This window comes from Lactuca saligna, chromosome 8 (assembly GCF_052625555.1).
Source record: "Lactuca saligna cultivar CGN05327 chromosome 8, ASM5262555v1, whole genome shotgun sequence".
Lineage (NCBI taxonomy): Eukaryota > Viridiplantae > Streptophyta > Magnoliopsida > Asterales > Asteraceae > Lactuca > Lactuca saligna.
Window position 1 is genome coordinate 153,877,687 of NC_136424.1, and position 25,891 is coordinate 153,903,577.

Below are 25,891 nucleotides of genomic sequence, written 5' to 3' on the forward strand. Positions count from 1 at the left end.
TTTTTTTTTTAGATTGCAGACGTTTGGTCCGCCTCTTCTTCTACAGATGTTAAAAAATGTGGTTCACAGACTGCAGATATTTTGTTTCAAAAAAACAATTAGCACCTTAGATATAAATAGATAGGCTAAGCTCAGACCTATTTGAAACAAAACCAAACCTGTAATAAAACAATACAATATCAGAAAAAACCTGGTTGGTATCATCCATAATTTGATAAAAAAAAAACGCCGAACCATTCCAAAATGAATCTAAAAGGCATCATCAAAGAAAAAAAAAATAGTTGGTACCATCCAAAATTTGTTCGAATAAAGCTGAAGCATTCCAAAATGAATATAAAAGGCATCATCAATTCATGTAACTAATTAAATTATCTTAATTGATTCAATATATTTAATTTCTTAGTAACAACAAACATCATATTTAATTTAATTTATTTCATTGGATTAGTTTTTTTTTTTTTTTTTTTTTTTTTTTTTTTTTGCGTTTTATAGTAGCAGATATATATACATATTATTTTTGTATTAATCATTTATTATTTTTGTGTTACTCATACATTTATTAACGAAAAAAAAAAAACAAAACAAAACAAACAAAAAAAAAAAACAAAACTAAAACAAAAAGAAAAACTGAACCAAAAAAACTTCAACGTGAATCGAAAAAGATGTATGCGAAGACGGTAAAATCCGGCCAAAAAAGATCAAAATCAGTCACATAAATATTGGATCAAAAAAGACTTCGAGGCTGACCAAAAACCTTTCAGAACCGCTAATATCCAGGTCGGTAAGTGTTGGAATTTTATATATATAAAGGACCTACATTCATTTAGATGTATATACTTTAGTCTTTAGGCAGTTTTTTTTATATAAAGTATTACTACAAATTTGTTTGTTGGGTGATGGTGATATAGAACAAAAAGAAAGTTGGCTTGGAATAAGGCCTCATTCATAAAATAGCAAGTGGTATGCTTTATTCGTTCAAAGCACGTATGATTGAAAGGTCGAATCTCTAATACCTTCCATTCAATTCAAACTCGCTTTCCACAATATTCGTAAGGATATTTTCTATTTTGCTTTAGTTTTACGATTTGTCACATATTTGTATAGTTTAAAGAGAAAACGACTTCTTTTGATTCCAAAATTTCCGAATTTGTTATTAACTTCAACTATAATAACTGAAAAATTCATTTTGTCACATGTCAATTTTTAATGAGTTTTAATACTTGTTATTTTTTGATAATTTTGAAATAAATAATATTCACATATCAATTCTTAGGTTTTTTCAGTTTTTAAAATTAAAAAGCCATATAATATTTATATATTTATATACTAGGTTATAACCCGTGGAAACCATAGTCAGTATATTTAAAAAATTTATATAGAAAAAAAAATAATAAATATAAAAAAAAAACTTATGATATTGTCGATTATAAGTAATTATGAATTAATTTGTTAAATAAAATAAATATAATAATGTTATTAGGATATGATTTTCTATTTTTAAAATTTGAATTGAAATTGATTTGTTACAAAAAAAATCATAGAAAAATATCACGTGTTAAACAGACATTCTAAAAAACTAAGACGTGTCATTTTTAGATTTGAAGAAGTAGATGTGAAATATTAAATATCATAAATATAATATTAAATTGCAATTAATACATTTTTTTATTTTTTATTTCAAAATTTTAATTTAAAAATATTTATTGTTTACACTTTAATATTTAATTTCTTTTTTAATCAAACTGTGTAATACACGCGTTTTACACCTAGTTTATACTAAACATCCAATCTCAATAGGCACTAATTTTTTATATGATAATACAAAGCATATGATTTTTTTTTTTTTTTTGACAAACAAAGTTATTTTGAACAATTAAGGTTTAAACAGGTTTTAGTAAATGAATCGTCCAAAGATAATTATTTCGTTATTAATCCATCAGATAAGGTCAAAATGTACCTAATGCTTTAATGGGTAGCCTTCCACTTCAGATTTTAATGGGTAGCCTTCCACTTCGAAGCTAGAATCATTAAAACCCTAAAACATATTTGAGCTTTATAAATGAAGAAAGACCGGCCAATGATTTCCTCGTTCGTATTTTTCCAACGAGTTTATATACACCACCTTAATTAACTTCTTGAATTCTTATGTGCATAAATAATTATAATCAACGTATAGAGTAGCATAACAAATGTTTAAAAGTCTATTTGGGTTAACATGTTTTTTTTTATTTTTTAAACCTTAAAACAAGTTTAGGATATGCATGTAGGTACAGGAAAGGTCGGCCAAAGATAAACTCGAAGACGCCTTGTAAGAAAATGAGCTACGTATAACATATGAATACTCTTAAAAATAGTACAATTGGTGCAATTTCTATAGGGTACGAAACAACCAATGAGTAGGTGTAGAATTTAGAGGAATGGAGTTGAACCCGCCGGAGGTTGAAACCAAAGCAATAATTTAGGGAAAACGGGTTGGGAGGCATCCGGTTTGGGCGGGTTCGACTCCCTCTACAGTGGGTTCGGCGTGTGTGAATTAGTTTTGTATGTTTTTAATATTTTGTGAAATAGTTTTGTATAAAAATTGTCTCGGTTGTGAGGTATAAGGCCATCTCCAATGGATTAAATCCATAGAGAGCTGTATGAAATATCAAGTAGGAAAGAGAATGTATATATTCATTTAAATTCTTAAAAAAATCATAAATTTCCATTACAAATCCATTGAACCATTGCATCCCCATTCAACTCCACACTCTCTTTCTTCTTTATTATATTCATATTTATTCCATTAAACTCTCATCCAACTCCCATTGTGGATGGCCTAAGAATGATGGATTATGTATTGTAGGATAAGAATGATGGAAATAAGAGGGAAAATGAAAGGTGATGTGAAAATAAGAAAACAAGAGGATTTCTAGGGGTGAGAGGAATGGACTCCCCCCATCCTAAGAAACCTCAAAACCGAACAATCGATTCAAAAACTCAATTAGGATGAACAAAATCAAATTCGGAAGGATTAGAATTAGATTGGTATCATTTGCTGTAGAAATCGTTAACCATGATTATAGAGGTTTCCATCATCTTTGAATAAAATCATAATCCTATAAATATATAGATGCTTGATGCTTCTATCGAAATCGATTAGACTGTCAATTAGATTTTATTTATTTATTTATTTATTTATTTATGTCAATTTACTTTAAGTTAGACTATTGAATTTCACTTGGTACTTTGATTGATTCGATCGATTGATACGTGATTAATGCAAAATCAAAGAGTGAAGCATAATACTTTGTTAGTGCTTTTAAGACTTTTGTATATTTAGTGGATGTTATTATGTTTTTAGTTGTTTTGCCATATACATAGTTGTTTTTATTTTATTTGTTTCCACTATTTTTGTATGTAGCATCATTTATACTTCTTTATATGTATACGAATTATGTGCATGATAACCTTTTGGAAACAAGAGGGTGCACAAAATAACAAATAACGGAAAATCAAACATTAAATAAAAGGAAACAGAAAAACTAAAGATTCCATAGATGAGGTAAGCTATGAAAGATGGTGAGAATATAACCTAACTTGTATTTCATCTAGCTTTAAGTTTTTTCGTTCTACTATTCTTCATTGATATATACAAGGATCTTTTTTTAACGGTGGTTTGGTGCAGCGGGCAGTGACAACCAATAAGACATTATGTCATAACACCCAACGAACCTGAGTTCGATCGCTCATCGAAGAGATAACAATAGCATCCTTAACAACCCAGTTTACCATTAAGGAGTTTCACTGCTTTGAAGACGTATAGAACTCGACATCATTCCACCATAAACCACTGAGAGGGGAAAACTAGAGTATGCCTCCACCCAATTGAACTGAACCTCATTGGCGATATATATATATACAAGAATTTTATTGTTTATTCTAAAAGAGGCTATCGATGGTGATTGTTGTAAGGAGTATTGTAAAAATCATGATTAGTCTCTAGTTAATCTTAGTTTAATCCTTAGGCGGTATGCAACTGACTAGGTGATGCCTAGCAATTAATCATTGCTTAGACAATTAGTGAAGTTGTCCAAACGATGGATTTTTTAATATCTTGAAAATATTTTATCTCAATAAAAACTATTTGAGGAAATATTGATGTTTTATTAGTCATATTAACTTATTTTGTTATAATATTAGTTGTATTTACTTATTTTGTTATGATATTAATCATATATTTTTTTTTAAAATTTAACTGATTTCCAATTTAGGGTCTCCAACTACTCACTGACTAAGTCACTAGTTGTAAGAGGGTGGCACATCAATTAGCTAAACTATTCAATTAATCATCAGGGATGGGAAAAATACGGTTATATTATAGGATTCTGAAATCTAATAAGCATTCCTTCTGTGTAAAGTTAGCTAGTGTGGATTCGCGGAAACTCTTAATATTATCGGGCATAACAATCAACCAGAAGCCATATCTTTCATCGCTTGCTGCCAAACAACCTATTGATATTGACAAGAGTCGGTCAATGTCATTCATTCAATGTCCAGACTTAGTACGGCCTAACGACTTTTACAATCTTGGTTGTAAGTGTGGAGTCGCCATGGTTGATGATATGAAGAAGAGAAGATGACCGATAAGAGAGTGAGAAGATAATGTGAAATTGGACATAAAAGAGTTGAACTTTTTTTAGGACAATAGCTAGAGGTGAAAGAGTCATAAAGTCTTAGTATCAGGGTTGTAGAGTAGTGTAGATCATGTTTAAATGTCTTATTTCTATGTATCATCTGTAAATCTTAACCTCATACTACGTGCCCATTGCATATTTTTATTTTTGTTTTCATTTTTGATTTGTTGGTATATTAATGCACTATAACTACTTTATTTAGTGTAGTATTGTTTGAATATGATCACTCACCCTTATATGTCTCATTTGCATGTTCATCTATAATTCACATGTATTTATAATTTAGAGACATGACCGTCTATATTTACCATCCTACATCATTGAATATTTTAGGGATTGTTTATGTTGATGTCGCTGTTTCTTCACCAGATCATTTTTGTGCCATCCATGTGTTTCTTCTTGATTTGTTTCCACATAAATTATGTAAAATATGATAGAAATGTCATAGAGTCAAATATGATATGATAAATAAAATAGTAATAAATTATGAAAAGATAAAGCTAAGTTATCGGAAAATTTATTATGGTCATTTCACCTATTGAAGGCATTATCTTGATTGATTCGGAGGAATCACGACTTTGTAGCCCATATATTGATGGATAATAGTGATCAAGTGTTGTTGATAATCGATAACGCTTAAGCTTTTAATGAGACGAAAATTGGATAGAGAAATAAAAAATGATAACAAGTGTACTTATTGTTAGTCCATGAGTGCACATACCTTTAGCTATACGACTACTAAACTCATCCTTCTTTCTAAATTAAAAGTTTTATAAATGTTGTTATTTGTTAAAGATATTGGCTGCTATTCGGATGTTTTTATTGCATATACAATATTATTAACTATACATGTCACTATTAGCATCTAAATAGAGATTTTTTTAAATTGAAGTTACAAAATAATTATTCAAGGTAATCAATATCATTAGAAATATTGAATAATTTAGTTATATCTTTAGTATAGCAAAATATGCTAGAAAATGTTGATCTTATACTATTATTAACGATTGTGCATTTGAAATAGTTAAAAAAGTATTTTATTTATGAAATTTTTGTAAATGGTTTAGATATCATTATGTCTTGACAAAATTTCACAATTGGTTCCTGTGGTTTACAGAATATCGCACTTACAGGACTTTCTAGCAAAATGTCACGCGACTGTCTCTGTGGTTTGTAAAATTACATGAAAGGTCCCACTGCTGTTAAATCTAACTTTTCAACAGTTAGATTTTAATGAAAAAGACTATTTTTCCTTTGTACTAATATTGCAATACACTACAAACCTCAAGAACCATTCTTGTAATTTTCTAAATTTGAAATTATATATATATATATATATATATATATATATATATATATATATATATATATATATATATATATATAGGGGATAGGGAATATACATTACAGCCTCACCTAAGTTTAGGTACAAAACCACTAAAATATGTCGTTTTAACTTAGCAAATATACCCGATTTGGTTTTCACTTGGTAAATATACCTCCTCGATAACATTTTCTTCCTACATTATCATTTTACCATGCTTGTTTTCTTTCCTTAATTATTGTTAATTACTTCACTCCAGTAAACATTATTTTTTTTCCACTATTAATAAGGTCGAAGATAATTTATATTCTTGCTTCCTTATCAAAACTATTTCGTCTATCTTGAATCTACATCATCAAGTGTTAATTGTGAATCCTTTAACCACAATCTTTATATAGTAAAACAATGTATTTTCATGAGGTTTAGTACCTAAGCTTAGGTGGGGCTGTAATGTATATTCACTTTTCCATATATATATATATATATATATATATATATATATATATATATATATATATATATATATATATATATATATATATATATATATATATATATATATATATATATATATATATATATATATATTTCGCATTTTGTATATATATATAAATTATAAATATAAAATTTATATATATGTATCTATATAATTTCAACAATTTGATAACTTTTTTTTTTTTTTTTATCTTTTTAACATTTTGTTTTCTATTTTTATTTTATAGTTTTAGTTATTTATGGTTTTTGTTATATTGTTATTTATTTTGAATCAAGTAAATAAACTTAAATTCAATAAACCATATCGAAATTAATTTTTCTTATTTCGAATTGAAGAGTTAATGTTTTTTATTATTATTTTTTTACTTTTATAATGTTTTTTTTATGCTCTATATTTAATATCGTTAACAACTTCATGTTTGCATTTATCATTATAATTATTTAACCTTTTGTTTTCTATTTTTGTTATAATTTTAATCATTTATTATTCTTGTATTGTATTTATTTATTTTGATTCAAATAATGAAAAATAAAAAAACAAAAAATAAAAACACAAACACCAAATTCTAATATACGTAATATATTTTACATTTTCATATTTTTTTGGTTTTTTCGTATTTTAAAAAAAAAAAAAAAATTAGTATTACTATTTAAAAAAAAATTCATAATATTTTTTAATTATTTTCTATTTTTATATTTTTGGTTGTTGTGTTTTACTTTTCATCAACTCGATAACTCTTTTTTAATCTTTTCTAAAGAGTGTAAAATGTATGAATATATTAGAGTACATTGCAGTTTTGGTGTTTGAGTTTTTTTTTAATGGTTTTTGTAACTTTTTTAATTTTGATTCGCGTAAATAAAATAGTTATATTTACAAATAAAAATAAAGAAAATAAACATAACTTTTTTTTTTTACACAAATCAAAATAAAAAAAGTTACAAAAACCATAAATAATCAAAATTAATAAAAACAATTATGAAAGAAACAAAAATATATGAAAAGTGTAAAATGCAAGGTTCTAAAAAGCTCTACATGACTCCGCCATGGCACGTTACGACTCCAAGACTTGCACCCACCGCCAAGCTTTACTAAAACGCCGTTTTAATTCATATATGTGTATAAAATAAATAATAGTTGAAGATACATATAAAAATATTAATTATATAAAAAATTACCGCCTTAACTCACGCCTTACAAATGTCGTGGCTCGCTAAAGCTTCGAAAAGTTTGAGGTTTGACACTGCCGCCAAGTCACGCCTTACGTTATTTAAAACCTTGGTAAAATGTGTTAATATATTAGAGTATTTTACAACTTTGGTGTTTGAGTTTTTATTATTTTTTTTCTATTTTTTATTACTTGAATCAAAATAAATAAAAACAATAGTAGAATAATAAATATATATATATATATATATATATATATATATATATATATATATATATATATATATATATATATATATATATAAATAACAAAAGGTGAAATAATGATAAGGATAAATGCAAACATAAAGTTGTCAACGATATTAACTATGGAGCATCAAAATAAATAAATAAATAAAATAAAACTAAAAAAAACCATTAACGTTCATTTCATAATTAAGAAAAAAAAAAGGTTTCAATATGGTTTATCGGATTTAAGTTTATTTACTTGAATCAAAATAAATAAAAACATTAAAAAACCATAAATAACTAAAATTATAAATAAAAATAGAAAACAAAATGTCAAAAAGATTAAAACAAAAAAAAAACAAAAAAAAAAAAAACAAAAAAACTATCAAGTTGTTGAAAAAATATATATACATATTTATAATTTATATATATACGGAATTTATATATATATATATATATATATATATATATATATATATATATATATATATATATATATATATATATATATATATATATATATATATATATATATATATATATATATGAAAAAATTGCAAAAATGGTCCCTGTGATATGTATTTTTTTGGGGTTTCAGTCCAAACCTCGATTTTTTTGGATTCATGGTCCTTTTGACTTAGTTTGTACGTACAAATGGTCCCTCGACTTAACTTCCGTTAAGTTATTGTTGTTAACTCCCTCATGTGCATCTCACATTAGGGTATATTTGTCTTTTCACATATAAAGGACCATTTTTGCACCTAAAAAATATATCTTTTTTTAAAATATTAATTAATAGCTATTTATTTATATTAATAATTAAAAAATAAAAAGGTCTCTCTCTCTCTTTCTCTCTCTCTCTCTCTCTCTCTCTTTCTTTCTCTCTCTCTCTCTCATCGTCTTCTACATAGTAACTAAACCCACCGCCGTCTACATTGTAACTCATACATACACATATACATACTCTGAAAATCGATTATGCAAATCATTTTTTATTTTGTTTATGGGCCAGACTAACACCAACCACATTAGTCATCCCACCACACCTATTGTGAATCGGATTTCAAGATCATACATTTTCTTCTTCGCGAGGGTATATATTGTTTTGTTTTATACATGCTTGTGAGGAGAGGGATGCTCTGTTATGGATAATCGATTCAGAAGGGGATAAAAAGAATTGAAATGTTTCATCAAAAGTGCAGAGAAATGACAAACCTTCCAGCCAGCTAGATAGAGCAGGAGTCAAACCTCATATAAGATCTTTATAAGCTCATCAACTGCAAGAGTTTTAGAGAGAGAAAGACTAACTTGTTTCTATCAGATTTTGGGTTTTACACATATACAGATCCGATTTCATAGTTTTTTTTTTTTACATACATCTGAATTCCAAAATTTATGCTTCTGAATGAGGATCAGACGATTTGTTTTGCTCAAATTTATATGATCTTACAATTCTTCGTTTTTCTCCTGAATAGGAGGTTCGATTCAGCAACAGTCAATCGATGGATGATTAGATGGGGATAATCTCCAAACCATCTTACCCATTTTCCTTTCTCTTATTCTAAATCCCAACCCTTCCTTTTCCGTCTCCTTCTTCTTTCGAATCAATAATTGTGGAGATTTGGGGTTTTAATTTCGAAGGTGTGCATTACAGGAGCATCAATCAAAACACCGCCAGAAGATGTATGGCACCGAGATGGAGGTGAATCCGCTGACGATTTCAAAGGGAAACACCGAATCTGAATCTCCATCGATGGAAGATGCTTGGGGGTGATGAAAGGGTATTTTTAAATAAAAAGATGCGGGGGTGTGGTGGTCAACTGAGTCTCTACACAAATGTCGTATATCCTCTACTATACCATTTTGTTCTTGTTTGATATTAATGGTGGATGGGGATTATCGATTTATTTGGAGAGAGAGAAAGAGAGAGAGAGAGACCTTTATTATTTTTTAATTATTAAAATAAATAAATAGGTATTCATTAATATTAAAAAAAAGATATATTTTTAGGTGCAAAAATGGTCCTTTATATGTGAAAAGAAAAATATACCCTCATGTGAGATGCACATGAGGGGGTTAACAGCAATAACTTAACGGAAGTTAAGTCGAGGGACCATAACTACGTACAAACTAGGCCAAAAGGAACATGAATCCAAAAAAGTCGAGGTTTTGACTGAAACCCCAAAAAAAATGCATACCATAGGGACCAATTTTGCAATTTTGTCTATATATATATATATATATATATATATATATATATATATATATACATATATATATATATATAGAGAGAGAGAGAGAGAGAGTTAGGTTATTTTGTTTTTACTAACTATTGTATGTCAGAATGCATAGATCTGGACCATCGGATGAAATATAATCAAAGGTCATGATTTGAAGGTCTATGATAGTAGAATAGGATAGCATTTACCATATAATCACATAAATTTCAGCATAAGGGCATTTTAGTCAATTAACCTATATTAAGAAAGAAAATTTTTGGATTTTTAGGGATGATTAATTCCTTTATTTATTAAAAATCTAAATATTTTAAATTAATTCAAATTTAAAAATCCGATTTTATTCTGTCAGAATGATAGAATGTCAACCATAAACTAGTAAATATATTTTCCGATTTTATTCTATCAGAATAATAGAATGTCAAATATAAACTAGTAAATACATTCTGAAAGAATATACAAATCAATTCTTGAACTAAATAATATAACAAATAATTACATTGTATGATTGTGATTCATTGAATAATAACAACATTATGAAAAAAAAAAAAAAAAAAAAAAAAAAAAAAAACATCAAAATCTAACAAAAACACTAATTTATTCTGAAAGAATATTATTTTTAAGCAACACTTTATACATTGTAGCATAACACATTCTGGTTTAATACACTCTTGTTCTATATGTTTTCTTGCTTCTTCACATCAATGTTAGCCTCTTTAAAACCTGAATCCACAAAGAAAATATAATCAAGTTTCAAAAATTAAACAATTCAATGCATTCAAATAGAATACAACAATAAAAATTTTTATAGAATAAACTATTCTTGCAGAATGGTTTTCAATATTCTTTTCATTCTGAAAGAATAATAGTATTCTTCAAGCCATTCTTCCGACCATTCTTATCACAAATGCAACAAAAACTAATTCATACATATTCTGGTAGAGTAGATTCTGTTAGAATATACTCTCGTTCTATATGTTTTTTTTTCCTTTTCCACATCAATGACAACATCTTCAAGACCTAAATCCACAAAGAAAACAATAATTAACTTTCAAATATTAAAAAAATCCAGTGCATTCTAAGAGAATAAAAACAATAAATTTTGATAAAATGTAGTAGACATTAAAGAATTATAATTGATTCTAATAGAATGTAATCCTCAAATCAATTGATCAAGAACCAAAGTGTATGAAGATAAAAATTTAATTACTATCTACAACCATTAAAATGTACCTTTGATAAAAAAAAATTATATTCAATGAGAATGTCATGAAATCAAATTCTAGGCACTTACATTCTGTGAGAATTCTGCCATGGAAAAAAGTTCTAGGCATTCTTCAATCATTCTTGAATGTTAAATAATCGTATCATGCATCAGAAAATAAGAACTAACAATTTGTGCTAAAAATTTAGCCCTAACAGCCCCCTGTTCAAGGGACTGTATATCAGCCAGTGTGAGTCGAATCAGAATGATTCCAAAGCCTAAGTTGTAACTAGCATTGAGTAGAATATGCAGGAAAAAAACCAGCTAATTTGGAGCTAGTGTGAAAGAGATATGACAATTCAAAGATAGACAAAATTTTGAACCAAGTAAAAGTGTTGAAAATATAAGTTTCAAAAATAATATATAAGAAAAAAAATCACAGTACCATTCTCTGTACCATAGAGTGCGATACTCATGGCTATCTTCCAAGCCCTAAATCCTGATCCACCAAAATGTTTGGAACTCGCTATATAAAGGATGAGAATGATCGAATGAAGGATCTGAAGAAGACGAATTAGATAATTTGACATGATTTGAGATGAAATAAAAAATGACTAAATGGGAAAGTAGGTTGATCAGGATGAAGATGATGATGATAACAAGAACAATGAGATTGTCACGAAATTAGGTTAAAATGAATAATCGAGCGATGTAATTCAATCCATCTAAACGATTGATGAAATTTTCATTGTTATTGAAGTCCTGATACTAACTTAGAACTAAATTCCTCTTTAAACAATCCAAACAACTTTACATAACATTTTAGGAATCAATCAGGAAATATTATAGACAATAATCAAGTGATGAACTATTTTCATTATATAACAGGAGACAGAGACATTATAACTCTAGACACTAACGGAAAATAGAGTAGTAAATAACAAAAACTTACTCGATTATCGACAAATGTAAATTAGGGCTTTTGTTGAATGCTCCGATCATTCCCTTCTGCAAAACGTTCCAATAAATCATTCTACTTTTCCGTCGGTGGCCACATGCTTTCATTGATATGTTTAATACAGAAGAAGCGATCAGAAAAAAAAAAAAAAAAAAAGAAGCGATCGACTACTTCTATATGTGGTGTGCGTCGACTAGAAGAAGAAAGAAGAAATCAAGGTCTTGATCAGTAGTGTTGTGGGGTGTCGGTGATTCATCTTGGTAATTCCTTGAATATAAGACACGATGCAAGAGAGAGACTAGGTCAAAAAAATTGATTTTATTTCCTTAATTGCAGGATTTCAATTAAATGATTCCTTAATTAAAAAGTACAAAATGTCAAGAATACCCTTAAATGATTTATTTAATTTTTTATTATTTCTAAAATTCTCATTGGTGCATTTAGGCACACAATACTTGCTAAAAACATTTGAACATAGCTATATATATATATATATATATATATATAAATCTAACTGCTAAAAAGTTAGATTTAACAGCAGAATGACCATTCGTTTAATTTTACAAACCACAGGACCAGTCATGTGACATTTTTCTAGGAAGTCCTCAAAGTGTGATATTCTGTAAACCACAGGGACCAATTATGAAATTTTGTCTTATGTCTTTGATGGCCTTCATTTTCTTTCATCCTGAGCCCAAAATACGTTTAAACCAACTTTATATATTACATTACAAAATAAATAATTCATAAAACATTATTTCATGTAGCTTTTAAAGAGAAATTTCCGCTCACTATAACAAAATTACTAGATTTTCCCTAAAAAACATCACTAATCTATTTTTCATATGTTTTTTTATGTAAATCTAAATAGTTAAAAATTCACGGTTAATAGTGAATTGATGATTCAAACTCACATGTGTCCAATATAATTGAAATGGAACAACTAACTAGTAACAGGTCATCAAAAGGTTAGATATCAAGTCGGGTTATCAATAATACAATTTAAGATAATATAGTATTAATTTTAAAACCAAATATCAAACATGATTAATAAACTTGTCAATATCTTACGGTTGTTCACAACAAGTTTGATGGGTTTTAAGCATATCTACATTCCTATGTGATCATGCAACCCTAATTGTTAAAGATCTAAGTTTTTCACTAGTTATACATGCAAAAAGAAATTCCAAAGCAATAACCCTAATACTAGCATACAATTTCGAAATCCATATGAAAACTAGGATTAGAAGATTACCTTGTTTGTTATCTAGTAATAACAAGAATTCCTTGGTCGATCTTGACTCTTGAAAGATTGGTGCTTCAAGTTGTACCGGCCCAATTTTCAAAAGAAATTTTTCATTTTTAAAATATCAAAACATTTTTAATTATCCATAAAATCTCAAAACAATTGTTTTCAAATTCATACATCAAAAAATTTTATTACAAATATCAGAGTGTCCTAAAAGAAAAACGCTTGTGAGAGTGCATGTCGCGTCATCAGACCTTGCCCTTGCCCTTAGGCTCAGAAGTACCTGAAACAATCAACAAAATGTAAGCTACTTCTTAATGAGTTCCTCAGAGCATACGTCACACAATACACATAATCACATAATCATATTAGCTATAAAAGCTACATAAACCACATAAGTCATGCATACAAACATATAAGGAAGCCATGGAAACCCTACAGGGTCTTACACCTAGTGTCACTGGAACCCCATGTGGTCTTAACTAATTGTCATGGGAACCCCTACATGGTCTTCCTGTCGTGGGAACCCTTACACGGTCTTTACAATCAGGAGATGATATACGAACCACACAAGCAAATATACTAGAATGCCATGGAAACCCTCCAAGGTCTTACATATAAGTGCCTCGGGAACCCCCCCCCCCCCCCCCCGAGGTCTTTCATGCGATTATCACAAATAAATAGCATATCACATATCCATAACCATCTAATCATAACTCATAATAATAATGGGACGGCCTTGGTGCCTTCAATCCATTCGTATGGTGAGGAGACTCACCTCTCGTAAATGTTAAACTGAAAAGATAAGATCAGATAAATCCCACGCACTACTCCGACTCAACTGCCTATAATCATCATGTGATTAACTTTTCACATTCCTGGAATACCATAAATGTTCTCAAAGTCTACCTTGGTAAAAGTCAAGGTAAGCAGTCCATGTTGACCTCAACTTGTTGAATGCATCCAACAAATCGTCGAGTTACCCAAGTTACTCATTAACTCGCTGAGTTACCTGTGTAACTCGTCGAGTTCCTCAATATCCAGAAGACCGAAAACCTATGTAGACCGAAAACTCCAATCCTTCATAGAAATCACTTGGAATCTCAAAAACAGGTAAATCGTACCCGACTCGTCGAGTTGGCTAAGGGACTCGACGAGTTGCTTCAGTCCTTTTTGTGTTTGAACCTTTTTAAGATACCTCAGAGCTCCCGATTGCAGATCTAGCATCCTAAGGCACGATTTCCACATAAAGTTGCAAACTTTACGTGTATGTAAGCTCTTAAGTACCAAAACCAAGCTAAGGGATGGGTTTTAGCCAAAGATAAGGGTCAATGCTTGATAAATTTAGTAACTTTATAATACTAAGGAGTTAGAGGAGTCCAGATCTGATGTTGCAACTCCAGATCTTACCCAACGCCCGAAATGCTTTACAAATATACTAAAAATTGCCTAAAATCCAAGAAAAATAGGATCTAATGCTAGAATGATCAAGGTAATAGCTTGTTACTTTCAAATGGGTTTCCAAACATTGTAGATGCTGGATATACAATCTCCTTTCCGTTCCAAGCTTCTCAACTGTAACATCCTGTTTCGGATCGTCTGTGATTTAGGGTTCGTAGGTTGCTGTCACACCCCTAGACCAGACGGCAGAAACGTCCGGAGGCGGGTGACTTCTTTGTGCAGTATCATAACAATTGAATATAAATGAAACATAGCAATCCAAACATCATACATTGAGATAGAAAACTTACATTGTTTACATATTGTATTTGTTCTTCAAACTACACAAGAGAGACATAAGTAAATAACATTCTAAACTACAGCAAAACAGTCCCGAGTCTGCATCCCTTTAACCTGCTTACTAGATCCCTGATAATACAAGTCGTTTTGAAAAGCGTCAACTAAAAAGTTGGTGAGTTCATAAGCGTTTTTGTATAAAAATAGATTTACGCGTGTTTAGAATTGTTCTTGTTGTACTTTCAGAAAACCCGATAGTTTCTATAAAAATTTTTGAAGTTTTGCTCTGAAATCATGGAGATATGCATGCATGCCATTACTTTTTATTCACCCTTATAAGGAGTAATTTTTGTAAAGTAATATAATTTATAAAGGCGAGCTGTATTTGAGAGTCGTTCGTTTGAGTAGTAATAACAAATAGTTTCCAGAAAATTCCCTGTTTTCTAAAAGAAGGATAGTTGAAAGTTTTGTTTCCTTGTCAAGTATAATTGAGTGTGTGTTTTAGTTTATTGTTTTCTAAACCGTATAAAATAGTTTACTCCAGAAAATCCTATATTTTCTTGTATAAAATAATCATAGGTTTTGTTTCCAATTGAGTATCATTGCATACGTGTGTGTTAGTTTATAGTTTTCAAAATTGTATACAACCATTTTCCCTAGAAAATCCTATATTTTCTTATTTGAAAAAATCGTAGTATTAAGACTCTAATACTTGTTAGGTGAAAGAAATCAACATGGTGATCGTGGACATTCCGTGCAACTTGAGTGAACAGTCAACACAACAAATGCGGACCATAACTACCGTGCATAGGGCAGTCTACACAATGTGCCAAAAATTATTTATGAAGTTTTTCCTTACATAAATTTCTAGACATATTCTACTGAGCCTCTATAACCATACTAATATGACAGAGACATGTGTTGGCGTTACTCATGCGCCCGCTTTTGTTTAAAGACATTTGTCACCCTAGACTGGCCGGCCTAACTGTAGCGGACAGCGAAGGTGCGGGGTGTCAGCCCCGTATAGATCTATACACAAATTTCCGCTCTCCTGCCAGGAGACTCTAGTTATAATTCCTTACAAAACTTTAGACGTACACTAATATATTTATATTTAGGTACTTTTGAGACTCGTCTTCACTAGAATACCAACTAGTTTTTGAGCAATCGATAAGATCTGTTATTTAATAAATAACATTACGTGTGCTAGTTGTAACACCCGGTCTCATGTACGCATTTAATTTCGAGTCAAATATCATATTTTACTCTTGGACTCGACGAGTTGAGGGCTCAACTCGTCGAGTAGGATCGACACCTGGTCAGGGATCAAGTAACCTACTCGACGAGTCAGAAGGCAGACTCGACGAGTAGGAGCTATATGGATGAAACCCTAAATTGGAGGGTTTTCACCCAATTTAAACATCTTATGAGGCTTCCACCCCAACCTCCATCACCTCTAGAGCATTACACCCGAAACCCTAATCCTCCATAAGTGAGCTTAAGCATTCTTGGTTATTTTGAGTGTTTCTTGGTGTGTTTTGAAGCTAGAGCAAGAAGTGGAAGATAGAAGACCCAGGGGGGGAAGGAATAGATCCAAGATCAACAACATTTTCTCCTCACTTTCTGGTAATCAAGCTTCATACTTGACTTATAGTTTCTTAGATCTCCTTGTGCTCATTTTTATGAATTTTTGGGTCCAAGTAGGTTGATCCTTGGGAGTTGGACGTCCCACGTCAATATATCTTCAGATTTGTAACCTTGGAGGGTCCTCATGGCATAAAGGTGCCATCTTTATGGCCATGAGAACCCCATGTATGAAATAAACCCCATTTTTGGTCCTTTGAGCATAAAAATCTCATGCATGTACATAAATTTCATGACTTTACATGTTATATCGACTTAAGGAGCCCAGATCTACCTGTTGGATGAGATTTGTACATCAGAAACCAAGGTTTGGACATGGACATTAGCCAACTCGGCGAGTCGTTCTTGGGACTCGGCGAGTAGTGGAGTTTGGGTTCCCGACCTTCTAAGATTCGAGGGAATCCAGTCTAGTCTAGAAGGGATTTAGATGAGTCCAGAGGAAGGACTCAGCAAAATGGACACAATTATGGACCTGGAAGCTATGGGACTCGACGAGTGTATGAACGCACTCGACGAGTCCAAGGCCATCTCCCAACCCATGAAGATGGACTCGAAGAGTTGTTTATACAACTCAGCGAGTCACAGATTAGACACGATCATATAACGAAGATAAACTCGACGAGTTCAAGGAGGAACTCGGCGAGTGAGTTTAAGAATGTCCAGATGATATGATTGAAGGAGAACTCGTCGAGTTCTTGCTAGACTCGACGAGTTGAGTTGGGTTGAGAGATAGACGAATGGGAAGGGACTCAGCGAGTTGGCGGGCCAACTCGGCGAGTCGAGTCAACTAGAAGTTGACTCTGATCAGGTTATTGACTTTAGGCAGGGGTAAAATAGTCATTCTACCCTAAGATCAGTATTAGTTTTTGCCAAAGTGTCTTTATGGAATTTATAGTCGGAGAGTCGCCAGAGCAGCAGACCGAATTTCTCACCGAGAGTTGCAGCAGCCAGTCACACGAGGTGAGTTTTCCTCCACTAGGAACGAGTCTAAGGCACCAATGCCGGCTTGTTTAAGTAGTAGAGTATGTCGGGGTAAGCCCGATACCGGGGTTAGCCCGATGCAGTTTGTATGTTTCCGGACTTCGATCCGTTGACGGGGCAGTCCCGAGAAGTAGTTATGTATGCTTTATGTGATTCATGCATGTTTATGTGTTATGTGTTATGTGTTCTAGACTCCGGTCCGATGTCGGGCAAGCCCGATGCAATATATGTGATTATGTTATATGTTATATGTTCCGGGGTAAGCCCGATGCAGATTATGTGATTATGTTACATGTTTATGATATATGTTATGTTGTGTATGTATCGGGGTAAGCCTAATGCCCGATGCGGTCGGATGCTGGGGTGATCTCGATGCCGGACAGGAGTCCAATGTCGAGTAAGCCGATGTCGGGACTCGTCCTGATGCAGCGGGAGTAGTCCTAGAGTTATGTTATTGCTATTTGTGCTTTGTATGTTATGTGGTAGTTTGGGGGAGCTCACTAATCTTTGTACTTACAGTTTTAGTTTTGGTTTCAGGTAGTTCAGCTACCAAAGGGAAGGGCCTGAGCTGATGGCATGGAACACACCACATTCTAGTAGCATGGGAGTTTACTCTGATATTTTATATGATATTGTGACATGTTTATGAGATTTTAAGATACATGTTCTATGATTTTATATTATATTGATGATATTTATGTTTATTAAATGAATTTGAAAATGAAATTTTTGGCTAGTATTTTTGGGATGTTACAAGTTGGTATCAAAGCCTTGGTTTGAGGGATTCGGGCACACTATCGGGTGTGTCTGAACTCAAAATGAGGAAGTGGTAAAAAGTTTTCAAAAGAAAAATAGTTTTAGAAAAAGCAAAAAGAATTTTAAAAAGAAAAGAGTTTCGAAAAGAGAAAAGGGTGTGGTGCATGCAATCAGTCGAGCTCAAGTAAGTACTCCAAATTACCCATACAAGTTTATGTTATGTTATAATTATCAGATTTATTAGAACAACATGCTAGATTAGGACTAAGGATCTAGGAAGGATGCCTTATGTACCTATTATATGTGTTTCATATATATGAGAACTGCATGCTAGTACAGAGTAGTCAAGACGATAGCCTGAGTAGTATATGCTTGATTATGTGTACTCAATGCCCGAATGCTGCTTGCTTTGTGCTTTTAGGATTTCTAGTTGTCTTTCACTAACTAGTAAATAAATATGTTAAGTTACATATTGCAAGGACTAAATAATTTCAGAAGGTTAGGTCTAGCTTTATTTTGCAGCTCTTGTTTGAGTCTAACCGTTGTAGAGTAGGATCTCTCATTCGAAGAATTATCTAGTCTGAGTAATATGTAATAGTATTCGCGAGCTAGTTAGTGGAAGAAGATAGGGACTTGTTAGGTAACTGATGGCGGAGAGTGGGATGGAGACTACCCTAGGGCAAGCCTAGTATGAGAGCGGCAGAGAGTAGTAGCAGTAGGAGGGACTTGGTAAGTCAAGGCACTTCTTGAGGAAAGTATGGATAGATGTGGAAGGTAGTATGGGCCCATACTATTGAAAGTAGAGGATTCGTACTCGCATCAAGGAAGGTTGATACAAGACCAAGGAACTCGTAGTAGATATCATCCCTCGAATTATAATTGTGTTTTGACGTTTGCCAATATGTGTTTCAGAATGGCGGTTTTATGCCCTAGGCCAGCAATCGGCAGTTCAGGTGTCGGGGAGGGATCAGGTTTAGGCTCTGGATTCGAGCATTTGGATGAGCAAACTAGAGAGTTCATCTCCTCGGATATCATGCGTAGCATACTTGAGCATACTCTTGTGATCTTCGGTTCGATTAAAGAGGGTATTCTGGAGCTTATGGATGTGCGATTGAGTACGTTTCGCACTGAGGTGGAGGCCATGATGGGGTCATGCACACTCACGTTCAGAGAGTTCAGGGCATGTGGAGCTTCTGATTACCAGGGGGCTTGAGACCCCATTTCTGGGACCCGATGGTTGGCAGATGTCGCCAACGCATTCTGCACCAGTAGATGTCCCGAGGGAGACAATGTTAGGCTCGCGTCCTGTCTTCTGAAGGGTCGGGCACATGATTGGTGGGAGGAGGTCGGGAGATCCATTGGAGCTGACACTGTGTTGGATGCTATGACCTGGAGTGATTTTACGACCAAGTTCAGAGCCGAGTTTGCACTTGTTATTAAGGTGCATCAGCTTGCCAGGGAGTTCCAGGATCTCCTGCAGACGACAGAGACTGTGGCGGAGATTACTGCCAAGTTTAGGGAGAGGGCCCTCCTTCTTCCGCAATATACGGCGGACGAGGATATGAAAAAGGCCCGATATCATGAGATGTTGCGGAGCCAGATGCAAGACGCTGGAAGATATGATAGCGAGGGCGATAGAGAGAGAGAGAGAGAGAGAGAGTTGGGTTTCGAGATGGAGAGGAAGATGAAGACAGAAGGAGTTCTGACGGGGAGTTCAGGAAAGAAGCCCAAGGTATCAGATCACAGATCTTAGAGCCAGCAGGGCCACATTCGTTGTGGCAAGTGTGACAGGATGCACGAGGGAGCGTGCAAGGCAGGAAGTTTGGGCTGCTATAAGTGTAGCCGAACTGGACACATGAGCCGATATTGTACTGCTACTACCATCACCACACCAGCATCAAATCTGATTCGCTTTCAGTGTAATCAGAAGGGACACAAGCGGTCCCAGTGCCCGAGCTTAGCAGCAGGGAAGGTGGTAGCACCTTCTCCTGCCACCTTGAGGATTACAGAAGACCGTCAAGGTCGGGATGAGGCACCGACAGCACGGAGCAGGGCCTTTCAGCTTACTGCAGAGGAGGCACGAGCAACTCCTGATGTGGTGATGGGTATGTATTTTCCTCTTATATATGTATCTGATTATGTATATGTCTCATGGTTGTGTGTTGTTTATAGGATCGTTCTTAGTGAACGACATTGTAGCTATGGTATTTTTTTTATTTGGAGGCTACCTCATCTTTTGTGTCGCTTGCTCTTAGCAAGCGGTTTAGCAGAGCTCCGGAGGAGCTGGATTGTCCACTTGACGTCGAGATAGCGGATGATAGGACCATCAGGGTCATGAGAGTTCATAGAGGTTGCACGCTTTGATTATTTGATGAGCGGATCACAGTGGATTTGGTTCCTATTCCCCTGCGAGGGAATAAATTTATACTAGGTATAGATTGGTTGAGCCTTAATGGGGCAGTGATAGATTGTGAGCAGCAGCTGGTTCGAGTTCGCACTCCCAGTGGGGGAGAGTTACTGATTTAGGGCGAGAGGCCACAACACGAAACAGTTTTCTGTTCTGCAGCGAGAGCGAGACATCACATTCAGTAGGGTTGTGCAATATATGTCGCGTATGTCATGGATACCCGAGATAAGAGTAAGGCAAAAGTCGATGACATACCAGTGGTACGAGAGTACTCGGATGTATTTCCAGAGGATTTGCATGGGATACCTCCGGAGAGACAGGTGGAGTTCTGGATTGACCTGGTTCCTGGTGCGGCTCCAATAACCAAGGCGCCATATCGGTTGGCTCCTCCCGAGATGCAGGTGTCGTCTACGCAGCTACAAGAGCTGCTAGATAAGGGTTTTATCAGGCTGAGCAGTTCGCCATGGGGGGCCCCGATCCTGTTTGTGAAGAAGAAGGATGGGTCGCATAGTATGTGCATAGATTACCGGGATTTGAATAAGGTAATGATGAAGAACCATTACCCATTCCCGAGGATAGATGATTTATTCGACTAGCTTCAGGGAGCATCGTAGTTTTCCAATATTAATTTACGGTCCGGATATCACCAGATGCGGGTCAGAGATGATGATGTGCAAAAGACCGCTTTTAGGACCCGCTATGGTCATTATGAGTTTGTGGTGATGCCGTTTGGTCTCACCAATGATCTATCCGCGTTCATGGATCTCATGAATCGAGTGTGCAGACCGATGTTGGATTGGTCTGTAATAGTATTCATTGATGACAACTAGGTTTATTCCCAGACTGAGGAACAGCACAAGGAGCACCTGAGAGAGGTGCTAGAGACCTTGAGGAGGGAGATACTTTTCGCAAAGTTCTCCAAGTGTGAGTTCTGGTTGTGAAAGGTGCAGTTTCTGGGGCACCTTGTCAACCAGAAGGGTATATTAGTTGTCACACCCCAAAACCGAGAACGGCGGAAACGTTCTGGGGCGGAGGACGTCATGTAAAGTATCACAACACAGTATAATAGTAAACAAGTAAACAACATCATCCATTGCATTAAATATATAATTTCAATACAAGTGTGTTCTGTAGTATATAAGACACCAAAATATGAATCAAAATATAAGAGGAGTCTTGTATGCGCTCCATCTTCTCAAAAGATGGCATCGGTACCTGTCTACTGATGACCTGAGAATACAAGTTATTTTGAAAGCGTTTATCAGCATTAAAGCTGGTCAGTTCATAAGTATTTAGTGTCTATGTTTGTATCAAAATTTTTGAACCATTGTTGAAGTACGAGTTTGTAAACGTTTGTAGTAAAAGTATGTGAATGTTTGTAAGTGTTTGTAAAAGTTTGTAACTCCTAGAAAATCCTATATTTTCTACTAAAAGTAGCCTTCTACCAAGGCACAACTGTTTTGTATGTTTGTTCTTGTAAAAGTGTGTAATTTTCCCAAGTGTAACTATCATTATTAAAATATAGTTTATACATTAATGTTTAGGTGAAGTGATCACCAAATAAATGTAACGGGTTAATTAATGTAGTATTGTAGTGTTGTATTATAGGAACTACTGCTGTACTAACTACCTTAAACCGGATTTATATCAAGGTATTGTGTGATTAATTGTACCATACTATCGACTATGAACACGACGATGTAAGACGTTGAAAGAAATGACATTTGGCACCCGCAGACCTGCAGATCCGGCTGTAGCTAGCAACAACGTGCAGGATAGTCAATCCAATATAGATCTATACACAAACTCACACTCTCCCTCCAGGAGATTCTGGCTAGTCCTCGGGCCATGACAATGAAGGCATGCGATCACATTTATGTTAAAGAGTACTTGTATATGTAATGTATTGTTTCTCATCATAGTATCATTCTATATGTTCTCATTTTAGTATAGTTGTATATGTTCTCATCATAGTATAGTTGTATATGTTCTCATAATAGTATAGTTGTATATGTTATCATAGTAATAAGTAATGACTCGTGAATGAACTGACTCTTGTATGCTTTATTGAACTAGAAGTATTAAGTAGTATAACTATAAACTATCCCTATTATAGTTTATTAGTAAACTTGTTTGTATGAACGAATGTACTGAACTGAGATAAAAGTCTTTATATCTATACATATATACATACTATATAACTAAGGATTCAACGACACTCAGACAAACAACCGGGTACTTTAAGACCACAACCAAACAAGGACAGGAAGTAAAGTGGGTTATCTCTCCTAAGTCCTTCAAACCTTATTATATAACTATATATGTAGTAGGCATGGTTTTAACAGTATATAAGTTTGAAAAACTGTATAAGAAAGGTTTAGTATACAAAAGTGAATTTGATAAAGATTTTTATATGTAAAATAGTTTGATAAACAGTTTAAAGTCATTTGTTTGGTAAAACAGTTTAAAGTATGGAAAATCCATTAGCATGCTAGTTATTCGTCACATGTGATTGATCTAATAACAAACATGATTCAACTTGTATCCCCCCATAAAGCATTAAAAACATTTAAAAGCATTTCAAAGGTTAATTAATGTAACACACCGTTTATTTAAATAAATTAATAAATGTAAGTCTCGAGATGATTTGTGAATAATATTAGAAGTCGAGGGTTAAAAGTGTATGTTTGGGACTTAAATTGAAAAGATTGAAGGCTTAAGGGCTTATTAGTAATTTAGGGATCTATTATGAAAGAGATTTTTGTAGAGTAGGGGTTGATAGGTAAATTTCAAACTTTAATTGAAAAGAATTTCAGAAGATAGGGTTAAAAAGGTAAGTATGTGTTTTATTTTGAAAAAGATTGTTGGATTAGTGTCTAAGTCCATAACTATTTTGGTATGTACTTGACCCGATGGTGCATGGTCCTTTTGGGTTGCCTTCACCAAAGCAACTTGATAGGATGAATTATGGAGAGAAAGGATTAAATATGATTTATTAATGTATTATGAGAATAATATATTAAAGGATAAATCATATTGTTTAATTAATATTAGTCAAGTATTAATTGGTAATTAGTTTTGTGACTAAAAGAGATTAATTAAACTTAAGGGACTGGAATTGTAATTATAAGATAATTGCAATTTGGGCTATGGATTGTCTTATATTAAGGAGTGGATGAATTCTATAGGGAAACCCATAAGAAATCATCCGAGGCCTTAAGGAAAGGAGTCCATGGGTTGCTTAGGGCTTAAGCATCCAAATTAGGGTTTCCTTGTTAGATAACCCTAATAGCCTCACTATATATAGACCCCTTAAGGACCAAAAACGTGGCTAAGCTTTGTTCTAGGGTTTCACACGTTTTTGGGCAGCCTCCATCCTCTCTCCTCTTCATCCTCTTGTTTATGGTGTTTGTGAAGCATTAGAGGAGTGACATTTGTGACTCTAAGCTTTCTAAAGTCAATACAAGGAGATTTGGGATTGTTATTGCTACATAACAATCAACGTATGATCTTAAACCTATTCTCATGTTAATATGATTACTTGAATGCTAGAATTAGTGTTTATAGTCTTGGATAACTTGCATGTACAATAGAGAAACCTAGATCCAAGCATTAGGGTTTGTATAAGCACATAGGATGTTCTTATGACCAAAACCCATTAGTGGTATCAAAGCCTAGACTGGTTTCTATTGTATTGATGCATTATATGATTGAAAAATTCGTTTTTTGTGTTTCTAGAGGCTGGACTTGCCGAGTCCATAGATGAACTCGCCGAGTCCACGCTGACTCGACGAGTCCATGCCTGACTCGGCGAGTCGACTGGTCAGATGGAGGGAAAACCGGGATTTCTTGTTTTTGCTTAAGGATAGTTGCCTTATCATATTAGATCAATATAAATCCGATTTTTTTGATATATATGAGTATATTCTTGATCTAATTGAAGATATTTATCAATTAATAAAATATTTGTTTCCTTATGTGATAATTGATTAATTATTTTGATTAAATTGGTAAATTGTTTTGCAAGAAATCATTAAATAAATCAAATATGGATAATTATGTGATTAAATGTTAATTTAGATTATTTGTTATTTGATACTTGTGCTTTGAAAGGTTTCACTTTTTCCCCCTTTAGGTTTTATAGTTTAAATTTGAACTCAAAAGTTTTGTTGTTTTGAAATTTAAATAGTTGAAACCCTAATGTTTTGAAAAAGGTTTCAAAACTTGCCCTCAAGTTTTGGAATTTAAATTTTAATTAAAAGTTTAATTTTGATGTATGTTTAAATTCTAAACCCTAATGTTTTGAAATGGTTCAAAACTTGCCCTCAAGTTTTGGAATTTAAAAGTTGATTAAAGGTTTAATTAGGAATGTTAAATTCTAAAACCCTAGTATTGTTTTGAAAAGTTCAAATCACATCCTTATGGTTTTATTAATTAATTAAGGTGTATAATTAAAAGAGGTATAATAAATCCATAATAGTTTTGGTTTACACTTTAATTGAATTAAAGGTATAATTATTAAATTTGATCACTTAGTATTTTAAAAGTGTAAAATACACCCTATACTATATATAACATTAAAAGTCTAACATTATATATATGTGTATGAGTAAAAGTCAGTCTTACCGTTAGTAGGCCTCATTCACGAAGCTGGTCTATGAGGGGTGTTTAAGGAAATTGCCTATAAAATGGCGATTGAATGGGTATCCACTCTTACCCACCGCACTCTTGACTAGTGGAGGGTCGTTAGCCGAACGGGTAGGATAGGACGAAGCCTTCCATTATAAGTATAATGAATTTCTAAAGAAACTAAATGTTTTTCAAATTCCC